Genomic DNA, 12,586 nt, shown 5'->3' with positions numbered 1-12,586 from the left:
GAATTAAAAGAATAATATTTTTGAAGGCCCCTTTTTTAAAGTCTGACCAAATTTTCTTTGTCTCTTGACTTTAAGTCATGTGCAGCTGAAAAAAAATAGATCAAAACTTTTTTTCTCCTAAAAACTTCGATCAAATGTGTTTTTTTTAATCAAACATTTGTGATAAAAAAAAATATTCTACAGCAACCAGCAGAGTGGAAAAGAAAAAAGTTCTCTTCATTTTTCTTTGTCTCACTTGAATCCCACAGAGCTAATGAAAAACACGTTTCATTTTTCTAAGTCTAAAATCTTTTTTTTACGTTTAAGCAAATACATTCTGTCAGTTATTTTTTCCATCTCATTCAACAGAAAAAAACAATAATTTATTTGCTCAAGTGAGAAAAACAATGTTAGCAAAAAAAATATTTTATTTTTGTGTGTTCAAAAGAGAAAAAAATTACAAAATGGGTATTTTATTTATTCAGGAAAAAATACTTAAAAGAATATTTTGTTGGTTGCTTCCTGTAAAAATAAAAGAAATATTTTTTTTTGTCCGAAAATTGATCACAATTTTCTTATGCTCCCCTATAGGCACTTCAGGTCTTCCGTAGAATTCATCCATTTACTTTACTCTCTGTTGCAGCTCGTTGCCCCAAACTGGAGTCGCTGCTCCACCTGAACCTGAACATGTTCTGGACCCAAACAAGACGGATCAGAACCGGGCCGTGTTCTGGACCCAAAAGGATCAGAACCGGGCCGAGTTATTTTGGGCTGCAGAGGACAGATTGGATTAAAGCCGGATTAATCCCTGCTGAATTTGTGTCATTCCTCCAAGCGACACTAAATCCAAATCAAATTACAGAACCGAACCACTGCTGCCACGGCGACCACCATCACCTTCATCACCATCATCATCATCAGCGCCCCTCAGGCCATCGTGCTGCTCCTCTCCAGCTGTGTCTGATGCCAGGCGCCTAATTGGATCTGACGGGTTCTGGACCCGGCACAGGATCGTTACATGGGGGCATCTCCGGGTCGGCCAGCACAAACAGAACCAACCGGACCCGGACCTCCACCAGCTGCTGCTGCTCTGCCCCACCTGGCAGTTTTTCATGTTTACGTTCATTCATGGTTGAATTTGCATGTGATTACGTTTCCTTTGGCAGTGGGATTAATCCGGTTGATTCCAGGATCTGGGATTAATCCATCACTTCCAATCAGAAATCAGGTGTTGATGAAACGGAGCTTCAGTGTCATGGATTTAAAGAAGACGTGTGAATCATGAACCAACGTCCTGAAATGTTTCAGAAATCCTCGTTTCCCAACATGCCGAATCCGTTTAGACGGTTAGAAACTGGATCACCTGAAATCGCCTCCGTGTGGGCGGGGCAAGCCCCCACACGGAGGAAGTGCTGGTTGTTTTGAAGGATTCTGATTGGCTGACAGGTTTTAGCTGTCCCTACACTGCCCCCTATGGGTTCGGCATGTTTATAACAACAATCAGTGGCAAAATTCAGCAGGTTTGTGCGGTCAGGTGTGGAAGAGATTATTTCATAGAAACAAATATCTGGTTTATCGTCGTTTTAAAGAGACTGGCTACGTGTGAACACGGCTTCACTTCCATGCTGTACGCTCTCTTTACCTCTTCCTCACCTCTTCCTCCTCTCTTACCTGCTCAGATCATTCCTCCCATCAGGTGTCCAACCAGCCTTAGAAAACCTCTGAATCACTTCCAGTCTGCAGCGCTGCGCCGCTTGAAGGCTGAGAGGAAACCCAGAGGGACGCAGCGAGGAAGATGAGGAGTCCAGTCTGCAGACAGTGCTGTCATGTCTGTGCTGTTCTACAAGCCTGGGATCTCCTGAGCAGACAGACAACAGGAGGATGAAGCGGTAAGAAGAAACTCTGACAGCAGGAAGTGAAGACAAATGCTTTCCTGGACTGAAGAACAAAAAGCTGACAGAGGCTCAGAGAAGACAGGAAATAAGACGTGTTGGGTCCAGTCAAAGTGTTTGTCTGGGGGCGGCTCAGCTGATCTCTGGGGGAGCGAGGGCGGGAAAGATCAACGATGAGGAATAAATAAGAGAAGAAGACAGAAACAGTGGAGCTGCAGGGAGAAAGAAAAGATGGAGGAGAAGGAAATGTTTCTGTGATCCGGTCTGACAGAACCGAACCGCCAGAGCCAGGACCGGAACGACTCGTCACGATTGAACGATTCATCACTGTGAATCGGATTAACTAGTTTAGCAGCGTTGAAACGATTAATCGATTCATCAGGCTCAGCTGATAAACCCGTCAGAGCCGAAGTTTGTCTCCTGGATTCAGGCTTTAATGTTAAGAACCTTTTAACCTCCAAATGATTCACGTTTGGTTTTCATCTGGAATGTTTTTCTGTTTTCATCTGGAATATTTTTCTGTTTTCATCTGGAATCTGCTCAGACGTCTGGAACCCGAAGCAGAGATCCTGACATGATCAGATTAGAATCAGAACAAATCCAGAAACCTGCAGTAATCCTGCAGAGCGCGGCTGCATCTCCTGCTGCTGCAGGTAGAAACAATACAGCTTATGAATAATACAGGAGCCTGAAGGCAGAGGAAGAGGAGGAGGGATGAAGGTGCCCAGAGATCAGAAACCCTCTGGGTTCTTCACCATCCTCTTCCTCATCCCATTCACATGTTTATATCAGCAGCTGCACCTTGGTGGAAATCCATGCATGGAGGTTTAGAGCCACATGAGCTTATTTTTATCTTCTGAGACTCGCCCCGTTGCCACGGCATCCCTCCGGTTCCCGTCCCTTCTCCACGCTGCAGTAACGGGATTGCAGCGCTGCGAGTTCACGCAGAGGCCAGCCAGTCTGGAGGACGAAAAGTTTCAGCTCAGTTTGCAGAAAGTTGGAGCGATTTGACTCAGCCTGCAGAAACGGCGCAGAAAAATAAAATCTGATGAGAGAGAGGGGTGGGGGCTGCAGCAGGACGGGATGACGCAACACTAAGCCTTGCTCAAAAAGCGCAGTGAGGAACTCACTGCTGCAGAGTCACCTGCTAAATATTTAGCTAACAAAATAAACATCCAGCTGCTAAACATCTGCATCAACGGTAAAACTGCATGTTTTGTTTTCAGCTAAAACTTTGGGAACAAAACCAAAAACATGTCACCTGAGCAACAACTGGACCAATCCAGCTGCAGCAGGACATTCTGATCCAACATTAAAATCAACAGCAGCTTTTAGCTGTGGTGAGCACAGCTAGCCAAAAGGCTAGCGCCGATAGCCACTAGTCCACAAACCAGAAATCTTAAGTTCTGCTGACGCTAAACCACGAAACATCTTAAAAATTAGTAGAAGTTAACGCTAAACTGCAAAACACTTTAAAAACACTTAGCGGCAGTGAATTTTAAACTGCTAAACAGATTAAAAACTAGCAGGAGCTAGCTAGCTTTCCATGCTGCAGCAGGAAGTGGTTCTCCTGGAGGTTTCCATGCTGCTGCAGCAGGAAGTGGTTCTCCTGGAGGTTTCCATGCTGCTGCAGCAGGAAGTGGTTCTCCTGGATGTTTCCATGCTGCAGCAGGACATGGACAGATACAGATTAGCGCTGAGCTTCGTCTCTGGTTCCTGATGTTCTGGGTTCTGTTTCCATGTCAGTTGCACAGGAAATGCTTTAAGGCCTCACCACAGGGAAGATCTGCCTGCAGCAACATATCTGGTGTGTGTGTGTGTGTGTGTGTGTGTGTGTGTGTGTGTTCTCTACCCCCACAGCAGCAGTTGGAAGTGAAACTCAGAATATATTCAGATTATCGATCGTCTGGCTCTCAGTGGGAGTTTCGTCTGATGGAGGTAAAGAAACGTCATCTGATCTAAAAACGTCTCCAGAATCCTGGTGAAGTTACATCCTCCTCCACAACCTGCAGAAACTCTAATAAAACCATAAATCATAGCCACAGACAAACAGATTTTCATCACTTTTCTAATAAACCGCTCTAAATGTAGAAGCGGTGATTTCTCAGGAGGAATCTGCTCAAACATGAAGCCATTAAGTAATAATTAGGTCCATCATGAATCAACTGATTTCCTGCTGATTAACCAAAACCAACAGAAAATGAAACATGAGCTGCAGCCTGCTTATCACTCATCACCAGGAGAGCTCTCCAGCTGTAATCACCAGGCTGTTTGCTGTCTCCACATGCAGGAGGGCAAAGAGCCGCTCCTGGTGGCGCTATTTAGGGAAAATTATTATAATTTCTGCAATTTTCTGAAAATTTCCCCCAGTAAAGGTTATTCACGAAGCATTCAGGCATTACAGGGGCAGCGTTATGATTTCTAGTCACAATGTCCCATTTTATAGCACAATGAAGTAACTGTGTTACCTTCAGGTGTTATAAAATGATCTATATACCAAATATGACCTAAAAAAAATTAAATTCCTGATTTAACGCCTTGACACTGGGTGTCTGCCTCTTCAAGAAGCTCCGCCTCCAGGAAGTCATTCAACATGGCTCCTCTGTTAACCCTTTAATGTTTTCACCAGCGTCGCTCTGAGCAGCAGCTCCTATAACGAGCTCAGCAGATGTTTGCTAATTGCTGCTGGCTAGTCTGAAGGAGCCGAGTTGCAGAGGAGGGCTGCAGCTCTGAGGAGGAGCTGCGCCTTGAGGGCGGGGCTAAGTCCCCCCAGGCGTTTTACCCAGCTGAACGGTTACCATGGAGATTAAAGGATTTGTCCAACATGGAGGATCAGAGTCAGCTGTGATGTAACTTTATTCATAATGTTTTATTTTTTGTTTACTCAGAACAGTTTAAAACCGTTTGGAAAGTTAAGAAAGCAGCAAAGGTCAAAGTTCATCCAGCGTAAATAATGGAAGCCAGTCAGGTCGTCCCAGTTCAGCCCACAGCTCCTTACTGGTGTGAAACCAGTCAGCCGAGGTCCGGGTCTGGTTGTTCAGGAGAACAGCAGGACGAAGAGTGATGATGCAACCAGTGGATCAGAACGCCGCTAATCTGCCTTTAAATCTCTGCAGGATTATAATCTGCAACTGTTTGCTCCATGGAGACGGCCGCCATGGAAAACATCCAGGCATGAGAACAAACGAACCGGGGAGCAGCTCTGATTCCTGCAGACCTGCTTGCTGATCCTCATCAGGAGGAAGGGTCCGGTCCAGGTGTGTGTCCACCTGAAGGAACGTCTCAGAGAAAAAAATCACTTCCTGTTTGAGTCCAGAACCTCAAAATGTTTCTGATTCACAGATTCACGACAACCAGCTGGTTTCTCTGCGTGTTTTCCACCTGCAGCCATCCAAACAAAGTGGTTCTGATGCCACTGAACTCTGAGCCTCCGGTCCGGTCCGGTCTCTGAGTCGACATGAAAACGTCTCTCTGTTTCCGTCCCACAGTAACCAGGAAGCAGGTGATGAGGAGGAGCTGGAGCCGCATCACAGGTCATCAGGAGAAAGGCGAGTCCAGGATCAAAGGCCGGTCATGTTACCTGGACAGGTAACCCAGGTTCACATCAGCCCCGTTCAGTCCGCTTCAATCCAACTCCGGTCCGGTTGGTGAGGTGAGAAGTGAACTCTGGTTGGTTTGAATGTGAACGCCAAGCGGACTGGAGACCGCTCCAAAAGCAGGAAGTGGACTACAGCGCAGGGCATTCTGGGTAAATACAACCAAAGCTAACGTGTTAGCCTAGCGCTAGCAGCAGAAATGGCTCCTGGTCTTTAGCCTAAAGAGAAATCCTCCAACCGCTAAAATCTCCATCTTGTTTCCATCTGGTGAAGAAGGAAGTTGCTCTCAGTGTCTTCAGAGGTTTTTGTGTCGTTTCCTTCAGTGGTTCTTGGTGCAGCGCCCCCACAGGCCAGGAGGGGAACAGGTTGGTTTGACTCAGAGCCACAGCAGCTGGAGGTGGAGCAGATGTTCTGGTTCTAATAGAACCGGGTCGACCGGACCGTCAGCTGTTAGAGCTGCTCTGACTGTATTTAAATGTCTTTATCTCATTCATGTGACGTCAAGCATCCGTTTGTTGAACTAACTTTATGGAGAAATTGCTTTAAAATAAAATAACCAGCTCAAAGTTCTGAACACGACTGCAAAGTAGAAAAATGTTTAAAGATCAAACGTCTATAAAAATATGAGGTTAAAAGGGAAATTTTAACAGAGAATTCAGTCTTAGATGATGAAAACTAAAGAATAAAGATGGTTTTTAAAACATGAAACATGTCTGGGTTTTTTTAAAGAGTAAATAACATTTTGTTAGTAAAAAGAAAATAAAGAATATCTGAGCTGCAGAAATCTGGAGCTGAAACAAAAAGGTTGATAAAAAAACGACTTTTACTGGAACGATCCGGTGAAAACCCAGCAGCCTGGATGTTGGATTTCGTGGAAAATGGTTCAACGCCCCGCTGTGAGACGGCGGGGGGGCAGTAAGCTCCATATCCCAGGAGAGCCACAACGATGAGGTGATGGCAGCATTAGCTCCAGGAGGGAGTCACAGCCAAACAAAACCTAAGACCAGATCCAGCTGCTATGGAGAGGAAATTAAAACATTAAAATAAGACAAAGTGGAGAGCAGTAGGAGAAGAAAGTGAGGAGAAATGCTCAGAGCTACAGAGAACGATCAGGATGATCTGAGCTGCTTGTCCTGTAGGTCAGAGTGTCTGAATCTCTGCAAAACACAAAATATTATTATTAATTTAGTCTTAGTGCAGCGCTGGCCCAGCCTTTTGCCATGAGTGGAAGAGTCATCAAATCAAAGCTCCTGAGGATCAACTTAGAAATTAGTTTCGTTTTATTTAAAAGTGATCTCAGATATTTGCAGCAGAAAGTAAACTTGGTAATATTTTGTGTTTTTGCAGTGCAGCTGCTGCTGATCCTGGTTCTCATCTCCTTCCAGGCCAGGAGGAAGCTCCTCTCTGACCTTTGACCTCTCCAGCTAACAGACTGCAACGTCTTGACTCCAGAAACGAAACATTAAGATCCGATTAACTCCAGAACTCCGACACCAACAGGATCTTCTCACAGATAAACCTGAATGTGTTGAGAGCGTTAAGCAGCGTCAGCAAGATGCTGCTGCAGCAGCACCGCTGCTAATGATGCAGCAGCATCAGCAGCAGCAGCAGCATCAGCTGCAGCTGCTGCTCAGTTTAAAGAGCAGTGAAGTGTAAATGCCAGTGGATGCCGTTAGCTGCTGATAGCCCCAGCAGCACCGTGAGGAGCCTGAACGGTTTCTGGGCCGACACCTTCCATCTCTATCTGAGGCTGCGGTTTAACGAGCGCATTAAAAGCTCTATTAATCTGCAGTAATGACGCTGCGTGGTTATTACCGCGCTGCGCTCAGAGTGCTGGGAGCTCTCCGTCACACCAGATGGAGAAAACAAATCATCTTTATTGTCAGCTGCAACGCTGATGTGGGACATTTGTTAACATTTAGAAATGACACCAAATTAATGGAGACGGTCGCCGTGGCAACGATACACACAGCAGACTGAACAGAAAAGTTTTCTGCTCGTTCTAACAAAGAGGTTTTTTCTGGTGGACAGTATTTTATATTTCCTCAGTGAAGAGCAGTGATGAAGATGACTAGACTGTAACAGGAAGTGAACTGTTTAACTTCCTCTGAAGAAACTTAAAGGTTGTTTTCCTCCTGATGGTCCGATCGACCCGGTTCTACTGGAACCAGAACATCTGCTCCACCTCCAGCTGCTGTGGCTCTGAGTCAAACCAACCTGTTCCCCTCCTGGCCTGTGGGGGCGCTGCACCAAGAACCACTGAAGGAAACGACACAAAAACCTCTGAAGACACTGAGAGCAACTTCCTTCTTCACCAGATGGAAACAAGATGGAGGATTTTAGCGGTTGGAGGATTTCTCTTTAGGCTAAAGACCAGGAGCCATTTCTGCTGCTAGCGCTAGGCTAACACGTTAGCTTTGGTTATATTTACCCAGAATGCCCAGCGCTGTAGTCCACTTCCTGTTTTTGGGGCGGTCTCCGGTCCGCTTGGCGTTCACATTCAAACCGAACCAGAGTTCACTTCAGAGTTTGATTTGACTTTGTGGACAGATGTAATAGTTTCAGTTATTCTTTCATATTGTTAAAAGTTCCACTTATTTCACTTATAAATACTTCATAATTATAAAGAATCATTGACTTACAGCAGCTCCGATATCTGAGTAAAGTTCCTTCTAAGTCAGGTTCCTCTGGTTTCATGTCCTCAGGTAGCAGAAAGCAGACAGATTTACTTGGTAATATTTTGTGTTTTTGCAGGTTTAAGCTTCCTGCCTTTTTCCTGTGGGAAGCGGGGCTTTATGAATATTAAAGTCATGTTTCAGTGTTTAATGGACATCGCCTCTTCCTCGTCCTCCACCTTCCACCTTCATGCGGCTCCCAGCGCTCCGATCCGGTTCCCAGCGGATCTCATCGGCCCGTAATGACGCCGCTGCTTCCTCAGACGCACGTCTCCAGGTTTGGCTGTGTGATTACGAGTGGCTGCAGGCGGCGCGCTGCGTGGCTGAGGGGGGGACGCAGGTGCGGCGCAGATATTGGGAACGGCTTCAAATTAAAGCCAGTTTAGGAGGCGCCGGTCTGTCAGGACCGGTCCATCAGAACCACTTCCCGGATCAGGCCTCATTATTCTCATGTTAGGGAAAACTGGGGCTTTGAAATCATTTCATGGAGGGCTGATGTTTCACATGAAAGCCAACTTATCTGCACAAACTGGTCACTGGATCCCCAAACTGCCTCTGCCAACCTATTTCCATGGAAATGAAAGTTTAATGCACACAAAGCGTCCTCCAGGCACAGGAGGAGAAAAGCTGCAGCAGCAGCGAGGAGAGAGGATGAGAGGACCAGAGATCCTGCTGGACCGCAGCTAACTGTAGCTAACCACAAATAACCATAGCTAACTGTAGCTAACCACAAATAACCATAGCTAACTGTAGCTAGCTGCAGTTAGCGGGGAGCATCAGGCGAGCTGGTGTAAATCTGATCAGACATCTTGAGGCTCTTCATTATTCCTTCAGCAGCTCTGATCACACAAACACAACATGAATAAATTTGGACAAAACATTTTTAGGATGCAAAAAAAACAAAGTGCAGCTTCAGCCAGAAGGCTGCTGCTGGCGGGAAACGTCTGGCATGAATGGCTCACACAGATCAGCAGATAATAACAACAACAATAACAATAATAATAATAATAATAATAATAATAATAACAATAATAATAATAACAATAATAATAATAATAGCCATTTGTTTCGCTACCCTGACCCAACGAGGCAGATATCAGAGCAACCTTACGAAGCGCCACAGGCTGATCGGTTCAGTCACACACTGCACTGACGCAGTAACTCACCAGGAGGCCCAACCAGGAACGGCGTGCATAGGGGTGTACTTACTTTTCAGAGACGTTCCATCTTCCAGATCTGCATCTGTCTGCAAGAGATCAAAACTTCCTGGAGCTTAAAGACTTCATTTATACATCATTAGACTAAATCCTGATCCGTTCTGATCGATTCCCTCAGCGAGAGCTTCCTGTAGGTCACACACACACACACACACACACACACACACACACACACACACACACACACACCCCTCCTCGGGGCTCAGGATGAAAGGGATTTTAAGCAGAGCGCTGTCTGAAGGGCCTTCATAAATATTTCATCAGAAGATTAATTGGACGTTTACTCAGACATCATCTGATTGGAAGACGAATCAGAAGCAGCTTCTGTCTTTGCTCACCTCTCATAATGTCACGACTTCCTGTTTGCTTTCTGCAGGTTGAGACGAGTCCTACAGGTGTTTCACACCTGATGGTCTGGTAGACTCTGTCCAGAACCAGAACTTCAACATTTGCTCCATTTCCAGCTGCTGTGGTTCGTTCTCTCTGCTCCGAGTCAAACCAAACCCAGTAATTAATACATGCATTATGCCATCTAATATTAAAGGGGCAGTATTCTGCATTTTCCAGGCACATAGGGCCATTTTATAGCACATTTTAGCTTTTAAATGTATCCTTAGTTTTCACACAATAACAGTATTTTATCTCTTACACAAAAAAAATTTAGCTACGAAACTGAAAAAGGTGTAATGCTCCTTTAAAATGTAAAGGTAACTTTATTTATATAGCACATTTTCAGCAACAAGGCAATACAAAGTAAGGCTGTCTGTTCACACCCAGTACTTACTCACCGGATGTCGTAACAATATGGCTTCTCTGGTTTTTACAATAACCCACAAATAAATGTCCATTTTACAAAAAAAGAGACTAAAACGTGACGTGTGAGAACCGTTTCAAAGTAAATTCAGAAATCCTTCAGCTGTTCCTCAGCTAGCTCAACACACATTAGCGAGCATTAGCATTAGTTAGCCTCCAGAAATATGTCCCGTTTTCTACACAATACTAATCAGAAACATCACAACGTCACTAGTTGACTCTCGATTCAGTGACCTCTTCAACTCTTAAAGGTAAATATTATTTCTGCATCTAAACACATTTTACTGACCTCTGATACAGAAGAGATGAGACACACGGTGAGCTTCCATTAGCATCTAACAGGAAGGTTTTTTCTTCTTCTGTTACCAAACTTCTCTGTGCCACCAATGCGACAGGAGCCCCTAGTGGTTATACGTGGAATCGCAACGAGTAACTGAAATAACTTATTACAATGACAAATTAAGGATGGAAAACGAAAATTAATGTTGTGTGCCTATTTTTATGCTTCATGTTTTCATTACTTATAGAAAGCTGTTTTTCATTCGTCTACATTAAAGTCAAAGCAGCTCCGGGTTTTTTCTGATGAGGGAAAAACATTAAAAATGATGGGAAGCGTAAACATTCTGAGGTTCAGACTCAAAGTTCATCACAACATTTTGTGGTAATATTGTGATGACAATAAAACCTATTAAATGTTTTCACAACTGTGCCACAGCAATCAAAGCCTCATAAACACAAACACTGCGTTAGAAAATAATTCCCATTTGTAACAAACTTCTTTAGGGCAGCAGCCTGTGACTCGCTGCACTGCAGACACTCACTGTGTTGTCACATTAATTTGTATTAATTTAAGCTTTCATGAAACAAACAGTGGAGTAAATAGTAAAACTACCAACCCCAACAATGAGGGATTGGTGGTTTCATTGAACGTCGCTGTGGTAACAGAGGGCAGGACGGTATTCGGGCTAAACGTCATTAATTGGAATTTATCGTGACGATAAATCAAAACTCTTACAAGAATTTTATCAAAATAAATGATAGACCTTACTCTTACTCAAATAAACTCCAGTCCCAGGTCCAAACCTCGTTTTTTATCGACTGAGTTGATTTTTATCATTTTCTTGTGTAACTGCATTCCGTTACCATAGCGACGTTCACAAGAACGTTACCAAAATAAAAGCATGTAGTAACAATAAACAAAGGTCACTTTACTCAGTTTGTCTTTACAAAGTTAGTTTTACGTATTTTAACAAAAAAATAGCGGTTTGAGAAAATCAAACTGTCGTGACTTTGACAGAAGGTGAAGGTGAATATTTTTAGGAGTCGCATTTAACGACGCGCTGCATGAATTATGCAGATTGCTGCAACATTTCCCCTCAGGGGAGGACTTTATGGGTCCTGGGAGAATGGATTTATGACTGCAGGATGAATCGGCTGCGGCCGAACATTTATCTGAAGGTTTCATTTAGACTCCAGATGGAGAGCTGATTGGCTGCAGAGTTGGCCGCTCCAGTAAAGAGTTAACGGAGAGTTAAAGAGGAGCCATGATGAGGCTGAAGGGTGTTTGGAGGGCAGAGCAGCAGGGGGCGGGGGTAAGATGTGATATTGTTAATGCTACAGTAAATTAATATTCGCGTGAGGTCATCTATCAGCAGAGCAGGCGAGCCGTGAGGAACATGATAATACAGGCTGTGAGCAGAGAGATCCAGAGGTTCAAACTGTTTCTATAGCAACAAACTTCACTTCACAAACAAATTATTTCAGATCAATCACATTTTTTCTCATTAATCCAGTGTGTTAAAATAAAAATTAGTTTCAAAGTTTCTCTCTAATTAAAGCCATCAGCGCATCAAATAACTGGTTGCAGCATTTAGTCCTCCTGACCAGCAGGGGGCGAAAGTGGAGAAGAAAAACACCCCGTTAACGGGGAGAAAGCTCCAGTGGAACCAGAACCAGAACCTGGCTCAGTTAAAGGAAGAGTTTTGCATATTAACCCTCTAACGTGTATTTTTTGTTTTGTTTTCATTATTTTATTTTGCCTCCAGTTTTCCGTCAGACCTCAGATTCTGACCGACCAGCAATGGAAAAACTCTTCATTCAAACCAGAGTTTCTGTTTCCTGTCCCCCAGCCAGGATGGAGGAGCAGCAGACAGAGCAGAGCCTGGGCTGCATTAATGGGCTCTTTGCACCTCAGCTTCCGCGTTCAGGGTAAAGCGGCTCAATTGTTTCCGATCCAATAAAAATATCATTTACATTAGGTGCTTGCAGTGCTTGGCCAAGGTTTGTACATCGATCCGAAGCCCCAACAAGTCAGCTGGAGAAAGGTTTTAAGATGTTCGCCTCGTTATACATTCCCTGACACGAAGGTGAGTTTTACTTAAACTTTGTGTTAGCTTATGCTAGTAGGCAATATG

General features: G+C 44.3%; 1 long non-coding RNA gene across 2 annotated transcripts; it reads right to left on the bottom strand.

The window, feature by feature from the left end:
• Window positions 1–472: 472 nt before the first annotated feature.
• LOC103143505 (uncharacterized) lies at window positions 473–4,502 on the bottom strand. 2 transcript variants are annotated; one of them, XR_476803.2, is made up of 4 exons: window positions 3,133–4,502; window positions 2,673–2,888; window positions 1,651–1,837; window positions 473–671 (listed from the first exon to the last, which is right to left on the bottom strand). It is a non-coding gene; the product is annotated as an uncharacterized LOC103143505 (long non-coding RNA). The 2 variants fall into 2 exon arrangements; XR_001663060.1 differs by having other exon boundaries at window positions 2,673–4,502.
• Window positions 4,503–12,586: the final 8,084 nt, after the last annotated feature.

The sequence above is a fragment of the Poecilia formosa genome, unplaced genomic scaffold, assembly GCF_000485575.1.
Source record: "Poecilia formosa unplaced genomic scaffold, Poecilia_formosa-5.1.2 Scaffold112, whole genome shotgun sequence".
NCBI lineage: Eukaryota > Metazoa > Chordata > Actinopteri > Cyprinodontiformes > Poeciliidae > Poecilia > Poecilia formosa.
Note: the sequence above shows the minus strand (reverse complement) of the source record. Positions and strands in the feature narration are given on the sequence as shown.